A 16,790-nucleotide genomic window follows, 5' to 3' on the forward strand; every position below is an offset into this window, starting at 1 on the left:
AAGTAAACAAGACTGAAACTTTTCCCTCCCTAGTCTCTCCTCTCCTTTTCCTGACCACAAAGAAAAGGACAGAAGAGATGGAGAGTGAAATATAGACCAATTACCCCCTTGTATACTGTTGCCCATTGAGCTATTCCTTATTTCAGATCTGAAGGGCAGGAAAAAATATGTGTGTGTGTGTGTGTGTGTGTGTCTGTGTGTTTTTAGACAGTCTCACCCAGGCTGGAGTGCAGTGGTGTGATCACCACTCACTGTAGCTTCCACCTCTTGGGTTCAAATGATTCTCGTGCCTCAGCCTCTCAAGTAGCTGGGGTTACAGGCATGGGCCACCATGCCTGGTTAATTTTTGTACTTTTAGTAGAGACAGGGTTTCACCATGTTGCCCAGGGTGATCTCGAACTCCTGACATCAAGTGATCTGCCTGCCTTGGTTTCTCAAAGTTCTGGGATGATAGGCGTGAACCACTGTGCCCAGCCAAGGGGGATAAATCTTTGACGGTGAGATTAAAGTTTTTACTTAGGTTAGGTTAAATTTATGAACACCCTGAAAATGAAACTGTTCTAAGACTCTAAGATGTTAAAATCACTACAAGTCTATCGGATCAGCTGGAATTTTGCCTATAGCAAGAAAAGGAGATCTAATACATCACGTTTGAAGACATTTGTAAGAGAACAAACTGCTGTTTCTTGATTACACCCTAATGAGTTCAGCTGACTCAAAAAACTGCCTTATACGTACATTAAAATGTGGGGTCATTCACTTGCAAATATGCTTTATATAAATTACTTTGTTTTTAAAGTAAAGTATGCCGAAAACCCCCGTATATATCACATACAACAGAATGCAAAATAAGGTATTTCCTGTCAAATATAACTTTCGGGAACTTCAAACACATTAATCTATCAACAAATAGGTATTGCACATTTATTTATTCATTCAAATATATATTGAGTACTGCAAATAAGCACTAGAACTATAAATATAGGCCTGGAAGTCTTATATATTATGTTTCATCTAAACCTTAATATAAAAAAAAACATGTTCATGCATTTTCCATTTGTTAAACATTGTATTTGTGATTTAGAAAGGTAAAGATTAAAATGCTTTTGCCAACCTCACCATTAGAGTAAGACCAGAAACTGGACTTAACTATAAAAAAGGATTCACTAAGAGAAATACAAATAAAATGCCATGGATTGCAAAAGAAAAATCATATGATAACAGAAGGCATTTCAGGCACAGGAAATTAAGATGTTAGAATATGATCACAATAATGAACTGGGAATCAGTGTTTAACAATCGTATTCCCAGACTTACTCTGCCTTATGTCTCCTACGCTCTAACAAGAATGGTAGCTCCACGCCTAAGGTCTTTCTGAGGGCTCTGCAGTGCCCTGCAGTATCATTACATCTTCACAACTATGCCCACGTTAGGACATACTGTCCCCTTAATAGGAGGAGGAAATTAAGACTTGTCCCTTTTTCTCGTTTCTCCACTCAACAGCGGCTTTGATCACACATTCTCTCTACTCCCACTCCCTTCAGTCTGGGGCATCCCTCTTTCCACATCAGGTTCAAGTGTCATTGTAGTGGGAAAGACAGAGGATCTAAAGTTAGAAGTCTGAGATTTGTGTCCTGGGTCTACTACTTACTTATCATGTTAGTGATTCATTTAACATCTGAGCTTCATTTTACTTTTCATAGGAACTTCTCTAACACTTGTGAATAGATTGTAAAGTATCATTTTGGAAAATACTCTGCAGGCTAGAATGTGCAAGTGATACAGGTGTAAACATTCTAAAACAATAAGAATTAAATTGGTCACTTCTCTATTTTTCCAACACCACATTGCATCAATGCATGTTTTAGCACTTGTCGCTACTGTTTTATAGTTTTAATCTTTTTCTACCCCACTCGATAATGGATTCATAAAGAGGAAGGATTGTTCTTATTCATCTTTGTAGCCCAGTCTATAGCATGGCCCATAGTAGATGCAAGGGAGTTAGTCAAAGAGAAAGTTAGTGGTGAGAGGGAAAAAGCTAAGATTATTTCAACCACAGCATATACCACAGTATATTAATCAAAGGTATAAACATGAATATAAAATTTAACAATAATTTACAAGCAGTAGCAATGTAGAAATAACAATGAACCTGTTTACAGGGATGTTTAAAAAGCTTAGGAAAAATGGGTAAGCATTTAGCCAATATGATATATGGTATCATTTGATCTCTTAAATAAATGAAATTAAAGCTCTATCTAAAAAAAAAAAGCAGTCTCACACTTTTCCCCATATATCAGGAGACTAGATTTCTAATAGGGTACTGAATGATCTTAGCAGTTTAATTAACTCTTCTATGAGGCTCTCCTTATCTAAAGTGGTGGTAAAATCCCCCTTCGATCTATGTCATAGGATGAAGATGAAGTTATGCATATGAAAAGCTTGTAGTTTTTTTTTTTTTTTTTTCAGACAGGTCTTTTAGTTTTCGGTTCCATGTCCTTTCCACATCCATGACAGTTGAGTTATTGTTCTAATTTGTGTTTCCTTGAGGGCACTGTCCCATGGATAATCCTGACAGAGGAAATTTGTTTTCTCCATGGGTTTTTCTTGGCTTTGGTGAAGCTGCTGACCTGGGTGCCTGTCCCATGCTGCTGGGCATCTGTCTCAGTGTAGGAAGACCTGTGCTTCCCTTGGGGATGAATTTTGCTGGCAGACTTTTCAGTGAAGAATGGCTGTCCTCACTGAAATGTCTTCTCCAAGTACTGCTGCTCCCATTCCCTCTCTCATTGCCAGGGAAGCTGTCACTGCCTGTGTCTAGTGTGGGAACTACTCCCAGTGGTTCCCCTACACTAATTACCCCAGACAAGACCTACTCACCTCATTATGGACAGGTTTACCCTCTTACTACCTTACTCCCAGCCCCTCTATCAAGTCTGCTCCTCCAGGTTGACTGAGGCCTTAGTCCTTACCTTTTCTGTCATCCTGGGCTGAAGAATAGTGGAAACTCCCTATAAGAGGCTGCTGCCTGAGCCTGCTTGTCTTCTGCTTATTTCAGCTGCTTGTTAATACTGCCTTAGAGTCCTGTTTAATCATATATAGCCAAAGGAACTTCAAATGGCTCTTCTTCTGTTGGTCTTATTGACCTTATTCTTATCTTGTTCTGTAAATGTCTGCCTCTTGATCTTCCAAACTCAATGGTGTTCCTGTAGTCCAGAATCATCCTCAGTATTCCCGGTGAGGACTGGCTATTCCACAAGGAAGATGTTGTTTGATACTTCAGTCTGGGTATAGTTTTATATTTGTATTGAAACCAGTAGCTATCCCATAAAATTTCTGGAACTTTGATGGCTCTCTGAACTTGTTTCCCAGACAGATTCAAATGTCCTTTTATTTTACAGAATTGCTGAGGGGTATGTGGCAGAGTATCATTAGGGTGTCAAGCTTCCATCTCTTCCCCATAGATAAGTCTTGACATTTGAAAAGCTGAATACACTTGCTGGCACTTCATATTTTTTTTCAGTATATTGGGAAAGATTGCCTTTAATAGCATCTACTACCTTTGCACACTAACTACATCATAATGGCTGTCCAATGGTTTTAGGACTCCTTGTTGCTTCACATGTCCGTTAATAAGTAAATTGAACCTTAACTTGTGTTTTCAACACTGAAAACTCCCCTGGAACCTCCCATCCTCAGACTTACAATAAATATCATCAACTTCTTTTATGCAGTTTCTTCTCTTGCACAGTAGCCTGACTAAGCCCTTCAAGTCTGTGTCAAATGTACTTTCTTTCAATTTTTTGTTACTTCAAAAAATAGCTCAGAAAGGATTTCTTTTCTTTTAAGTTGTTGTTACAAATAAAAAGTAAGCTTAAAGAATATCTTTGGAGGAATTGCTGTATGCTTAACAATAGAAGCTATCATCGGTTATACTGAGTCTCTGTACGTTGATGAAAGATATTTTAACCAGGGAAGGGACTTTTTTTAGGTAGAAAAAGCCTTTTCTAATTTCTCTTGGCCTTGTCTCCTAGGAGTGCTTTTAGAAAAATTAATGAGATATAGTCTAGAAATCACTTGTGCTCCTTAGAGAGGTGCTATGCAAATTTAAGATAACAGCAGAAGGAGCCATCACATTAAGAGTCAGGTAATTATTTGAAAGACTGGGAAACTTAATTTTAACCCATATTGATTAAAGTATTTGTTGAAAGTTTGAAATGATTGATGTCCAGTTCCAAATGAGAATCATCATTGTTGTCAATACCCTTGGAAAGCATCATCAAACAGTATTCCTTCTGCTGTGTTAAGCATCTTATAAACCTGATCATAGTCATTTCCCCACAGGAGAAAATATAAAATAGTTTGCTTTAGCTAGTTTTGAAGCATTTCCAGGGAGAGCTTTTATTTTTCTTTACAATTCACAAAGGTGTTTTACTACAGTGCACAGTCCACAGCCCACTTAACTAGCTTTTCAGTGTCATAAACCTAAGGTTACCTTGGGTTAATTTTCCTCTGTGTCCACCTGATCTGCCAGCATTTTTTTTTTCTGTCCTTAAAACTGACAGCAAGATGATTGATTACAGGCAACTGCAAGGCCACTTTTTGAATGCATGACCTTTTCTGGAATCAAGTTAGAAATTCAGAGGATGTAAAGAAATCACTGTAAATTAATAAAGGAAAAGAGTCTAATACCCACTGACCAGTTGAGCAAATCATCATGTTCACTTGCTCCTAGAAATCATTTGCAATAGATATTCTTTCAATTACAGAGAAAATTAACTACCTCACAAGAACCAAATTAAGAAGTCCAGTGCAATGAGCTGGGAAGGTCTTTATGAATGATGGGGCCACCTGATGAGCGACAATTTCACATTTAATTACAATGGTGTATAATTTATAACTCTCCCTTCTTTCAAATTATGCCACATTGGTAGAATTTCCAGCTGAGGAAACTCTATGCTGTGAGGAATCGTATGCTCTATGAGGAATCATATGCTGTGAGAAGGCTCTGCACAGGACCATTTGATCACATCTATGTGATACAGACAAAGGCATCATAACAAATAGTACTGATTTTCATTTTGCTCCAAGAAGACAACATATGCCTTTAGCATAATTTCTCACACAGAGCTCCAAGCCTATGTATTGATTACATGACCTTCTTCTGGACAGCCTTTGTGTCTGGCAAGTAAGATAGAGGGAACTTAATAGAGAGTATTACTTACTTTGTCCTCCACTTACCCACTGGACAATAAGGTATTTTTAAGTCAAATAATGATCACTGGGACACATGCTGAATCTTGGTGAGGTAGGGAAGCCAGGAAACAATGCAGGAGAAGAGATAATAGCTATTAGCTTTAAAGGGTATGACCTGTGATATTAGATAGGATCTGTGGGATTCCCAATGGGAAAGAAAATGTGGTGATAGGCACATGTCTATGTTGCACTCTAGATTGTTCTCACTACAGTGTGGAACTTAGAAAATCAAATTTAGCTTATCATCTAGAAAAGTTTGAATACTTCTTTCATGTGTTTTTAAACTGTCCTTTAACAAATAGCAATACTGTAAAAAAAAGTGTAGATGCTTGTTGAAATCATCATAACCTCGCTACCTCCATTCATCATACTACATTATGATCTTACCATCCTCAACACCATCAGAATTTTTATTTTTAATTCCTAAAGCAGAGAATCTCCCAACTTATAGTTTTAAATATTGAAGATAGTTTTAAATATTGAACATGCATTTCTGTTTTAAAATATAACATTTAATAGGCTATAATTCAATAAATACATTTTAATATGATTTTTAAGTGTTTTAAGGAAAAGGCTAGCACAATATTTAAGGATGAGACAGACACATTAAAAGGAAAAATATAAATATGTCCAGTATCAGCATAATTATTTAATATTTTAAGAAACTACTGAAACTATAAAACATCGCAATTAGAAAAGAAAAAGAAATATACAAAACATAATAGAAGGATTCACAGATCTTTCTCAGAAGGGAGAATAATTTTTCACAGATTATATAATTGCAAAGATTTTCCATTACAACAGAACCATCCTTCAAGGGGTCCCAGTCTTGCCCTGCCTGTTCTGAGAGGTTTCATAGTATCTACACTAGAAAGGTCAAGTGTTAATGAGTGGCTGGTTAGACATAGTCTTGGAACATTAAAGAGTTGGCTGTAAATCATACACTCAGTTGGGTTAATGGACTGAGAAGTCTTCCCTGTGTTGCAGGACTTTTGCTTAGTCCGGCTAAGGTTGGGTCTTTGTCTCTCCCAGAGACATGAAAATTCAGGCTTGCAGATGGTTCGAAGGGTGAGTAAAGCAGGATTTTATTGGGTGAAAAGGGAACAAGGGAGAACAGGGACTCTCTGCGAGGCCAAGAGTTCCTGCCCATGAGCTTCCTGCCTGGCCGATTGAATCCCAGGGTCCACACAGCAAGGGGAGGGGTAAGGCTCTTCCCCTCTGCAAACAGCGAGAACTTCTGTGGCTCCACCCTAGTGCCCAGGCCAGTTGGAGTTTTGCCAGGGAGTCCCTCCCACCTGGTTGTCTTCGCCTGGAGGGAAGCAAGGTGGATTTCTGGGTAGGGTGTCACTGTGTCAGCTTTCACCCAACTCCTTGGCACTCACCACTACATCTTTTCTCTAATCCATGTTGGGCACCATATGCTCCATCTGTCTCACCTTTCTTGCCACACTTGTCTCCTTTGTTCCCCAAACTGAGCATTCTCTTTCTTGCCCAGAGCCTTTACACATACTGCCTGGTAACTTATCACTCCGTCCACCCTTCCTTTAATCAAAATTTGTCTCATTAAACTTGAAACCCTGATATCCGTTCTTCAGATAATACTTCCTTAATCCCTGAGATACCTGTTAAAATATTCATAGTGTTATGCTGTCCTCCTTCACAATTATTTAAGTTGTAATCCAATTATTATGAAATCAGTTGTACAGCATCTGTCTACCCTCCTACTTTCTCCATTATGGGTTCAAGATTAAATTGGTCACCATTGAAAATCCAGACCTTGCCCATTATCTGTATTATCAGAGGCATATTTGGTGAATGAATGATTTCTACTTCTAGAGACCTCGTATTTTTAGAAAGCTATCCTCTCCCACAGAAAACACACACACACTTGTAGTATATGTATACATATGTGCGTGTTCTATATCTCGGGCTCTAGACTATTGTCGCTGTAGTGCAGAACTTAGGAAATCAAATTTAGCTCATCCTCTGGAAGAGTTATAATACTTCTTCCATGTATTTTTAAACTGCCTTTTAATAAATAGCAACAATATTCATGTATATATATATATCACATATCATGGGTATATTGATACATGATATATGTGATATATTAGAATATATATATGATATATAGATTACAAACATTGTTCTTTCATCTCTTTCTTTTCAATCTAAGAGTAACCCTTTGGGCTATTCAAAGTCTGCTTTTTCTTTCATAAAAACAACTGTCTAAATTCCCAAAGACAATTCTCATGCCCTCTATTTTCTTTTCTTACTGAACATCATGCACTCATTCACTGGAAAAGCATTTATTGACTATCTCATTGGACTGGATATAAAAGACCAGAGCTTTTCCTCACTCCTCATGTGACACTAGATTTTCCAGGCTTTTTATCTCAATGCCAGTATGGAGAAATCTTCAGAACACTGTGTTTCTATTTATTTCCCTCCAGGCCATTTTCCACCACCCCCGGTTCTTTTCTTTAGTCTGTACTTTATCTAGTTTCTGCAACCTGAGAAATGCTCTGGGATGTATCTCTTGATCTTTGTTTCAGTATTCCCAAAATTAGATTGTTTCCCCAGTAGATATCTGATGTTTATGAGTGGGTAGATGGTGGTGACAGTAAAGAGGTTCACTGGGTTCAGTTGCAAGAATTGTGTAAGTTATAGATGTAGGATAGAGTATAGAACAAACATTTCATACTTAGAAAGATTTTCACACAAGTTTTATGCCCAAGGAAAAGTAAAAAACCAATAGAAGCTATAATACAATATAAAATTCAAGAAGGTGCCTTCTTTCACAATGAATACTCTGAAGGAACTATCTTTTCTGTGTAAAGAAAAGAGGCAAAAACTTGAAACAGAAATTATTCTGTATAAGATGTGAACAAAATAAATAGCTTGAAAAATCAGCAAGAAAGGATACACTTCTACTGCTTGTATAGTAAGGCTGGGAAATGAAACTTATGCATGTAGGGCTTTTTTTGTCGTTCTTGGGGTATCCTGGGGGACTCCTGATGAGAAACAAACAGGAAATACTTAACTCAGGGTATGCCAACTTAACTATCACAGTGTAGTAGGATACATGCTTTAGTTCTAATTCTAACACGAATTACAGGACAAAATGAGGGAGCTTTGTCAAGAGCAAATTTCTTGAAAATATCTCCATCAGCAGTGAGAGGTGAGTCTACCCAGTATGGGATTTTAACAGTGAAAGAACAACAAAGTCCAACTTTCTTAATAGCCTACTCATATTAATCAATTTCTGTATTTCTAAAAGTGATCTGGATACAACATGATATCATTTGCTTTCTTTTTCTCCACTGTCCTTTCAGTTTACATAGTCTTGTTTTTCCCTGTTCCAGAATAAAACTTTGGATGTGTCCCATAGCTTTTCCGATCTATTTTAGTTAGAAGGCCTCCCTCTGTTCAGTAAATAAATTACAATTTCACTAATGAAATTTTTCTCTCTCTTTATACTGCAACCACAATTCTGGAATCACCACAGACTAGAAATGAGAAATCACTACTGCTTGTATCGCCTGTCCCAACCGGATAGTTTACCACTTTCCTTTGTGATTTGAGTGCCCTCAGTTCCTGTTTTATTGTTTTAGTTTCTGAGTCCTGAGCATGAACTGACAGAAAGAACATCATGATACATCTCCATTTATGAAGATGTATGAGCAATTAAGAGAAACTTACTATCTGTTTAAGGGGAAAATCATGATTGGAGCAAATGGCTTCCATTGAAACACAATAAATGCAGAAGAATGTAAGGTCTCAGCATTTTCAATGAAAGTTGATTATGGATAATGAAAGGATACATTAATAAAATAAAACACCGAGGAAAATCACTACTGAATATTAACCTGTCCCCAAAAAACCTCAAAATATGATTTCAAAAATGAAAAGAATTTCAAGAGAAACAGAGTAGAAAAAATGGTCACAGTTGAGCACAATATTTTAAATGAGGAAATTGGGTTCTTTTGAGAATCAAGTGGAAAATATAAAACATAAATAACATGATATATACAAGATCAAATACTTTTTAAAATAAAAGATACAAATAGAAAACAAATGATAGGAGGTTGTTTTTCCGTCATGAAAAAAACGCAGTAAGAAATTATACAACTTTACCATTCTGAACTTGGGTTCCCATATTCCAAAAACTTTCACCTTTCAAAAATTATTCTATTTGCATGTTCATTTACATATTATTTCACTCCACTGATTCATGTGCTAATTTATTTAACCAACATTTACTGGGAAATCATGCTTAAGAGCACTAGGCATACAAATTTTTTTAAGATGCTGTTCTTGCTTTCAAGAGGTTCATGTTGGGAGGATACAATGCCATAATACATATGAACGTTTGCAGCTCAGAGGCAGACACCTGGCAAAATAAATGACAATTGCCTTCCTTATTTCCTCATCATATCCCATACACTCTCTCCTTTATGATGAAAATAACCATAAGAACTAGTTTTGTGATGGGAACTAGCTTTTATGTGATAGAAGTTTATCTGCAATGTATTAGTAACATTATCATACCTTATTTTGCAGTAAACCATTTTACTCCATTTTCCTTCAACATATGAACATATTTCTGCATGCAATAAATTTACACTGAAAGAAATATTTTTAATAAAAGAGGAAACCTATTTGTCCCCACTGATCATGCTATTTTAAAACATACTAAAAATAATTTAAATTATATGAGAGCTGGAATTGCACCAATAGCAGCTCAGGGATCCATATTGATTGTATATGTACATGTTGCCCTATTACTTCTTCCTGAAATTAATTCATGTGCATCTATTTTCTCAACAATTGAAACATTTCAAGAATAGGGGCAATGCCACTTTTCCTTTAATTAGGTTTCTAATGTTTAGTAATTACTGTAGGCAGATCTCAACTATGAATGGTGACTGCCTGAGTTTATAATATGCCTGTATGTCCAACCTGTGCTAATCTACATTGTGCAAAGGATAATTCATTTAAAGGTCAACATTTTCATATGCCATTATCAATATCCTTCAAGAGTGAAGTCTTCTCTGGGAAGTTTCAGTTAAATCTTTGTTAGTGTTTAGTTAGCTTTTCAGAAACATGTACGAGATGCCAATACTAAAGAGGAAACAAATAACTAAGCAATCACCACAAAGGCAATATCTCCACCTGCTACAAGTTTATTTTTTAGATTTGTATTGTATAAATATAAGCTTTTAAATATACATTTAAAAATTTTTACACTTATAAAGAATAAAGTTAAAATATTTCTAGAATTCCCTGAAAACTGATAAACATATTTTATTGTCAGTCACATATTTTAATTGTCAAAAGTGTTGTCATTTCATTTTGATTCTTTTTAAAGTCCACGGTCACAAGTTTTCCCCATGACAATATTCATGTTCCTTATTAAAGACGTGGTTATCCCAGTTTGGGGCAGCATTGTAAGCAATACAATATAAATGTGAAGTAGTGCATATTTTTAGTAGTATAACTGAAAGAAATGTTGGGATTTTCCATGTTCTGGCGACAGCTGTCAATGGAACTAACATGTATCAGTAATGTCATTCCTGAGAAGAGGACAAGATGATTAAGGTTGAAGTAGTGGTGGGGTGATGGGGGTGGGGATTATTGATTGGAACAGAAATAGAATTTCTTAGCTGATCTTAAGCACTAAGTATACAATGCAATGAAATAAATTTTAATAATTTTTATTTTATGGATAAATAGATCAGCCATGATTAAAATAACTCAGAATTTTTATATACTAACAGTCACTGAGGAAATAAATTGAAATGAATGGTTGAATTTATAAGTAGGGAAAATATTACCATATCATTAATCTGTCAAAATACAACTTCAACAGACTACTTACCAAAGGCAATAACATAATATTGAAGTGTACGAACTTCAAAGTAAAATGCCTAGAGCTCAAAACTGGCTGTCCCCCACACAATTGTTGTCTTTGGAATATTATTTACTTTATAAAATCTCTAATTTTCAATAGGTAGAATGGAAATACTGATAGGATCAAAGAATTACAAGGATGGAAAACTAGCATTTTAATGTATTTCAATCTGTGCTTGGCACTTGCAGTCTATACAAAATTTTCCTATGGAGAAAAATGTCTAGAAAGAAAAAATATGTAGACATTACCCAGAACCAAACCATTCTAAGAAGAGTGAATAAGACATAAAGTCTAGTATGAACCACAATGTCCAACTTCATACTAGTAATTTCCTAAAGTCAAGATGCTTGGAGAGGCTGTGGAAAGTAATGCTAAAACATATCTTTGGAACCAAACTAACCTGTGATTGAATTCAATCTTCAACTTTTTATCATTTGCACAATCATGGAAGATTACATATATATTTTACTCTTTCATTTTTCATTTGTAAATTAGGTATGATACTCTTTTAAGGCCATTATATAAGGTGATTCTTTATGTTATATATTCAGTTCAATGCTTGGTATATGCTCTTATGCCCTCAAATAGTATTACTTTTCCCAGGAGTTTGAGGCTGTGGTGAGCTATGATTGTGCCACTGTGCTCCAGCCTGGATGCTTAGGTTATTTTTAACTTATACTCTCACATTCAATAATTTTAAAGAATTGACAGGATATATTTTTAGAAATATATTTGAATGTATTAGAAAGCTACTAGTGTTAGAGATAATTCTGACTCCTCAAAAATGTTAAAGATGACTTTACTCAAGGTTCTTGCAATAAAGGGTAAGACCATTGCAATAGCAGAGAGATATTGAGCTCAACTCCAAATACAACAAGGCAAGTGAGGATTTATAGCTGATGAGCAGATTGGGGGGAATTACTAAGGGAAATTACAAGCAGGAGACATCAAGGGTAGGAGAATTGTTGCTAAACTGACCTAACCAGATGCTTATTAATCCAGGCCAATAACTTACACATCAAAGGTAGGGGATGAAGAACTTGGTCAGATATCAAATTTGATCAGATATCAAGAGTGGGGTATTGACTTAGCAGGATTCTTTATTAAGACTTGCATAGGCAGATTTAATATAGGGCACAAACATAAGACCTAGTCAAAAGAGGGCTCAGGGGAGCCTGTCTAAACGTTTGGTCAAGGAGAGAGTCTTCATCACCAGGCAGTAAGAAAACAATGGGCAAAGATTCAGAAGAGGTGAAAAGCCAAGAGAAACAGGCCTACCATATGATTTCAGGTTTCTTTGTGATTGCCAATAATGTAGAAGTTGAAGGGATGTGGTGAAAACTTGAGCAGAGCTTCCAGCAGAACTGCTCCAATTTCAATGCTATGGATGAGGAAACCTTGCTTGGGAACTCTTAGAATGCTGCATCTCTCCAATGGTACAGACTTGCTTGGAACCTCTTGGAATTTCTACCATCTGAGAAATAGATGTGAACTGTAATAGATGGTTCTTAATGAGGATTAATGTCTATTCTTTAAATACAGTCTGTCAATTTCTGGTTATATTTGGTGATATGTGTTATTTAAAGCACAAATAAGTCCTTTTTTTGAAATGTAGAATCATAGACTTCCAGTTTCAGATATGACACGTGAAGAGCTTGGAAGTTGTCACTTGTCTTTATAACAAGAAGAAAAAGCTGAACAATCTAAAAATCAATTACTTTTCTTAGACACATTAGTGAACTGAGGTAGCAGGCCAACCACCATACTAAAATATGTAGAAAGGAAAATAGAAAGAATTACTATATGTGATTCAGAGTCTCAACCATGTATTATCCAAGTCAAAATCTTTGTAACATCTGGAAGAGAAGCTGCTGGAGACATAAACTGAAGAAACACTTAAATGGTAACTGTGAAAAGTTACTGGTGCTGAAGAGTGGATAAGCATGTGAATGGGAAACTACCTGTGAGCTTTTGGGGATTAGAGTGCCCAGCTATTCATAGGTTTTACCTCTAGTAACTCTATAATGTTCTCATGGTGAAGAGCCAAACAGGGAAAAATATCAATTTTGTAGTGACTCTAGCAGGAGGAAGGAAATGTAACCAATTTGAAAGACAACCATAGTAGCCTCCATAACAAAGGTCTACTATCCGAGGGAAATGACTTTCCCAAGACTTACGCAACCTAGGTTGAAGAGCATTTATCAAATTTCAGCTCTTTCTAACCTTCTTATATCACATAAATGAAGGTGGTGATGGAGCTAAGAAATATATTACATTCCAGAAACTTGAAATACTAAAAGATTGAGATTTAGTCATAAGATTAGAAAGTGATCCTCTTCTACTTCTACCATCATATCAAAGGAGTTCCAGTATAATAGCAGTGAATTGTAGCTGAAAGAGCTGCAAAGTACAGACTCTACTTAAGGAATAGGAAAACACAATTTTAAAAAGAAGAAAAAATGACTCTCAGACATTAGAAGGATTTTAAAGCCTTAGGTATCTACAGGTACAGAAAACATTAAGCAAAACCCAGCTCATAGCCAGATTATTATAAAATCTCACACTAGAGGACTTTTACCTAAATTCCAATTGCCTGATACATCATATCCAGCTGGTAATAGAAAAAATGTAGTAAAAAGCAAGAAAAAATACTACAAAATGTAGTAAGATGCAAAGAAAGCATTAGAACCAGACTCAGATTTTTATACAGATTTTGGAATTTTCAGAGGGCAATAGTTACGAATAATAGCTATGAATAATACATAAAGGACTTCAATGGAAAAATAGGCACTATACAAGAAAAAATGTGTAATGTAAACAGAAAGATGGGAACTCTAAGAAAGAATCAAAAGAAAATGTTAGAAATGAGAAAAAATACTGTAACAAAAATGAAGAATACCTTTATAAAAGGAAAATATCTTGGGCCCCTAACATCACTAAGCTAAAGGGAAAAGTCAAGCTGGGAACTGCTTAGGGAAAACCTGCCCCCCATTCTATTCAAATTCACCCCACTTCTGAGATAAATACATATTTGATAGCTTCCTTCGGAGAGGCTAATCAGAAACTCAAAAGAATGCAACCATTTGTCCCTTATTTACCTATGACCTGGAAGGCTCCTCCCCACTTCGAGTTGTCCCACCTTTTCAGACTGAACCAATGTTCATCTTACATATGTTGACTGATGTCTCACGTCTCTCCAAAATGTATAAAACCAAACTGTGCTCTGACCACCTTGGGCACATGTCATCAAGACCTTCTGAGGCTGTGTCACAGGGCACATCCTCAACCTTGGCAAAATAAACTTTCTTAATTGATATCTGTCTCAGATTTTGGGGCTTCACATTTTGGTAACCATGATGGGATTCTGAATGGAGGTGCCCCAACCTTTGGCAAACCTCCTATTGGTGCTTGGTACCAGCTTGAGCTACCTTTAGGGACAATAGAACAATTTGCTGAGACCTGGAAGCACCCCCACCAGAGAATTCTTGATCTCCCCAAATTTGGTCAAGATCTAAAGTTTTTTTGCTCTGCAACCTTTTTTTTGCGGGGGAGGGTGGGGATTTTTACTTTCTTCCAACACAAAGCAGGCAAGTTTTTTCCTGCTTCCATGACAATGGAAGGCAGGTAACTCCTTTATGGAGTTTAAGCTTGCTTCCAAACAGGGAAGATGAGTTTTTTGCCTGCTTCTAGGATGGTAGAAAGCAATCTTCAGCCTGAGACCCATCCCTTGGTAAGTAACTGAATTGGGGTTTGTCTTGGCTAAAGTTAAGATTAACTATCCACTGGTCTTAATTTCCTCTTACCACTAGAGTGCTCAGTAATCATATAAGTTGTATGATCATGTGTTTTGCTTAACTGATTTTTTTTTTTTCTTAAACTTTTTAAGTTCTTGTTGTGGGAAGTCAGGGACCCCGAACAGAGGGACTGGCTAGAGGCATGGCAGAGGAACATAAATTGTGAAGATTTCGTGGACATTTATCAGTTCCCAAATGATACTTTTATAATTTCTTATGCCTGTCTTTAATCTCTTAATCCTGTTATCTTCGTAAACTGAGGATGTATATCACCTCAGGACCACTGTGATAATTGTGTTAACTGTGCAAATTGATTGTAAAACGTGTGTTTGAACAATATGAAATCAGTGCACCTTGAAAAAGAACAGAATAACAGTGATTTTTAGGGAACAAGGGAAGACAACCATAAGGTCTGACTGCCTGCGGGATTGGGCAAAAAGAGCCATATTTTTCTTCTTGCAGAGAGCCTATAAACAGACGTGCAAGTAAGAGAGATATCACTAAATTCTTTTCCTAGCAAGGGATATTAATATTAATACCCTGGGAAAGGAATGCATTCCTTGGGGGAGGTCTACAAACGGCCGGTCTGGGAATGTCTGTCTTATGCAGTTGAGATAAGGACTGAGATATGCCCTGGTCTCCTGCAGTACCCTCAGGCTTACTAGGGTGGGGAAAAACTCTGCCCTGGTAAATCTGTGGTCAGACCAGTTCTCTGCTCTTGAACCCTGTTTTCTGTTAAGATGTTTATCAAGACAATATGTACACCACTGAACATAGACCCTTATCTGTGGTTCTGCTTTTTGCCTTTGTCCTGTTCTCTCAGAGGCACGTGATCTTTGTTAGACCCTTATTTGTAGTTCTGCTTTTTGCCCTTTGAAGCATGTGATCTTTGTACCTATTCCCTGTTCTTATACCCTCTTCCCTTTTGAAACCCTTAATAAAAACTTGCTGGTCTGACACTCAGGCGGGCATCACAGTCCTACTGATATGTGATGTCACCCCCGGTGGCCCAGCTGTAAAATTCCTCTCTTTGTACTCTTTCTCTTTATTTCCAGCTGGCTGGAAAATAGAAAGAACCTACATTGAAATATTGGGGGCGGGTTCCCCCAATAAGTTCTGGGATACATTTGCAGAACATGTTTTGTTACATAGGTATACATGTGCCATGGTGGTTTACTACACCTATCAACCCATCATCTAGGTTTTAAGCTCCACATGCATTAGGTATTTGTCCTAATGCTCTCCCTCCCCTTGCTCCCCACAGCCCGACAGGCCCTAGTATGTGATATTACCATCCCTGTGTCCATGTGTTCCCATTGGCTTAACTGATTTTTATTGTTGCTGTTTGTTTTTGTTGTTGTTTTAGTCTTTTTCTCACTGGGTTTGATCAACTCTATTTGACTTGATCAAAGCCAAAGAAAGTTCCAAATTATGGAGAAGTCCTCTGAAGTGGCTAAATTCCCCCAACACACACACAAAGAGGGTGGTGGGGTGGGGGAGAGAAATGACAAATGGCCAGAAAAAGGCAAAAAAAAAAAAAAAAAAGAGGAAAGTTTTTGGTCTTAACTACTAAGGGGATTTACTTACATAACAAGGCCACCTTTTTGCTAGCCAGGATAAACTGAAAGAGCAATGGCTATACTCCTGAAATAGCAGCAATTTGTCCTGGCTGAAATATGGTAATGATATTTAAAAAGATTTTTTTTTAAATGTACTCAATGGTTAAAAGTCAGCTTAATTAAAAGCTAACCTCCAAGATGTATGTGTATAAATGTATATGCATGTGTTTGTATTTAAAATGTCTTCATGTTTTTGTTTTTCTCCTAGGA

Source organism: Pan paniscus, chromosome 3 (genome assembly GCF_029289425.2).
Source record: "Pan paniscus chromosome 3, NHGRI_mPanPan1-v2.0_pri, whole genome shotgun sequence".
Classification (NCBI taxonomy): domain Eukaryota; kingdom Metazoa; phylum Chordata; class Mammalia; order Primates; family Hominidae; genus Pan; species Pan paniscus.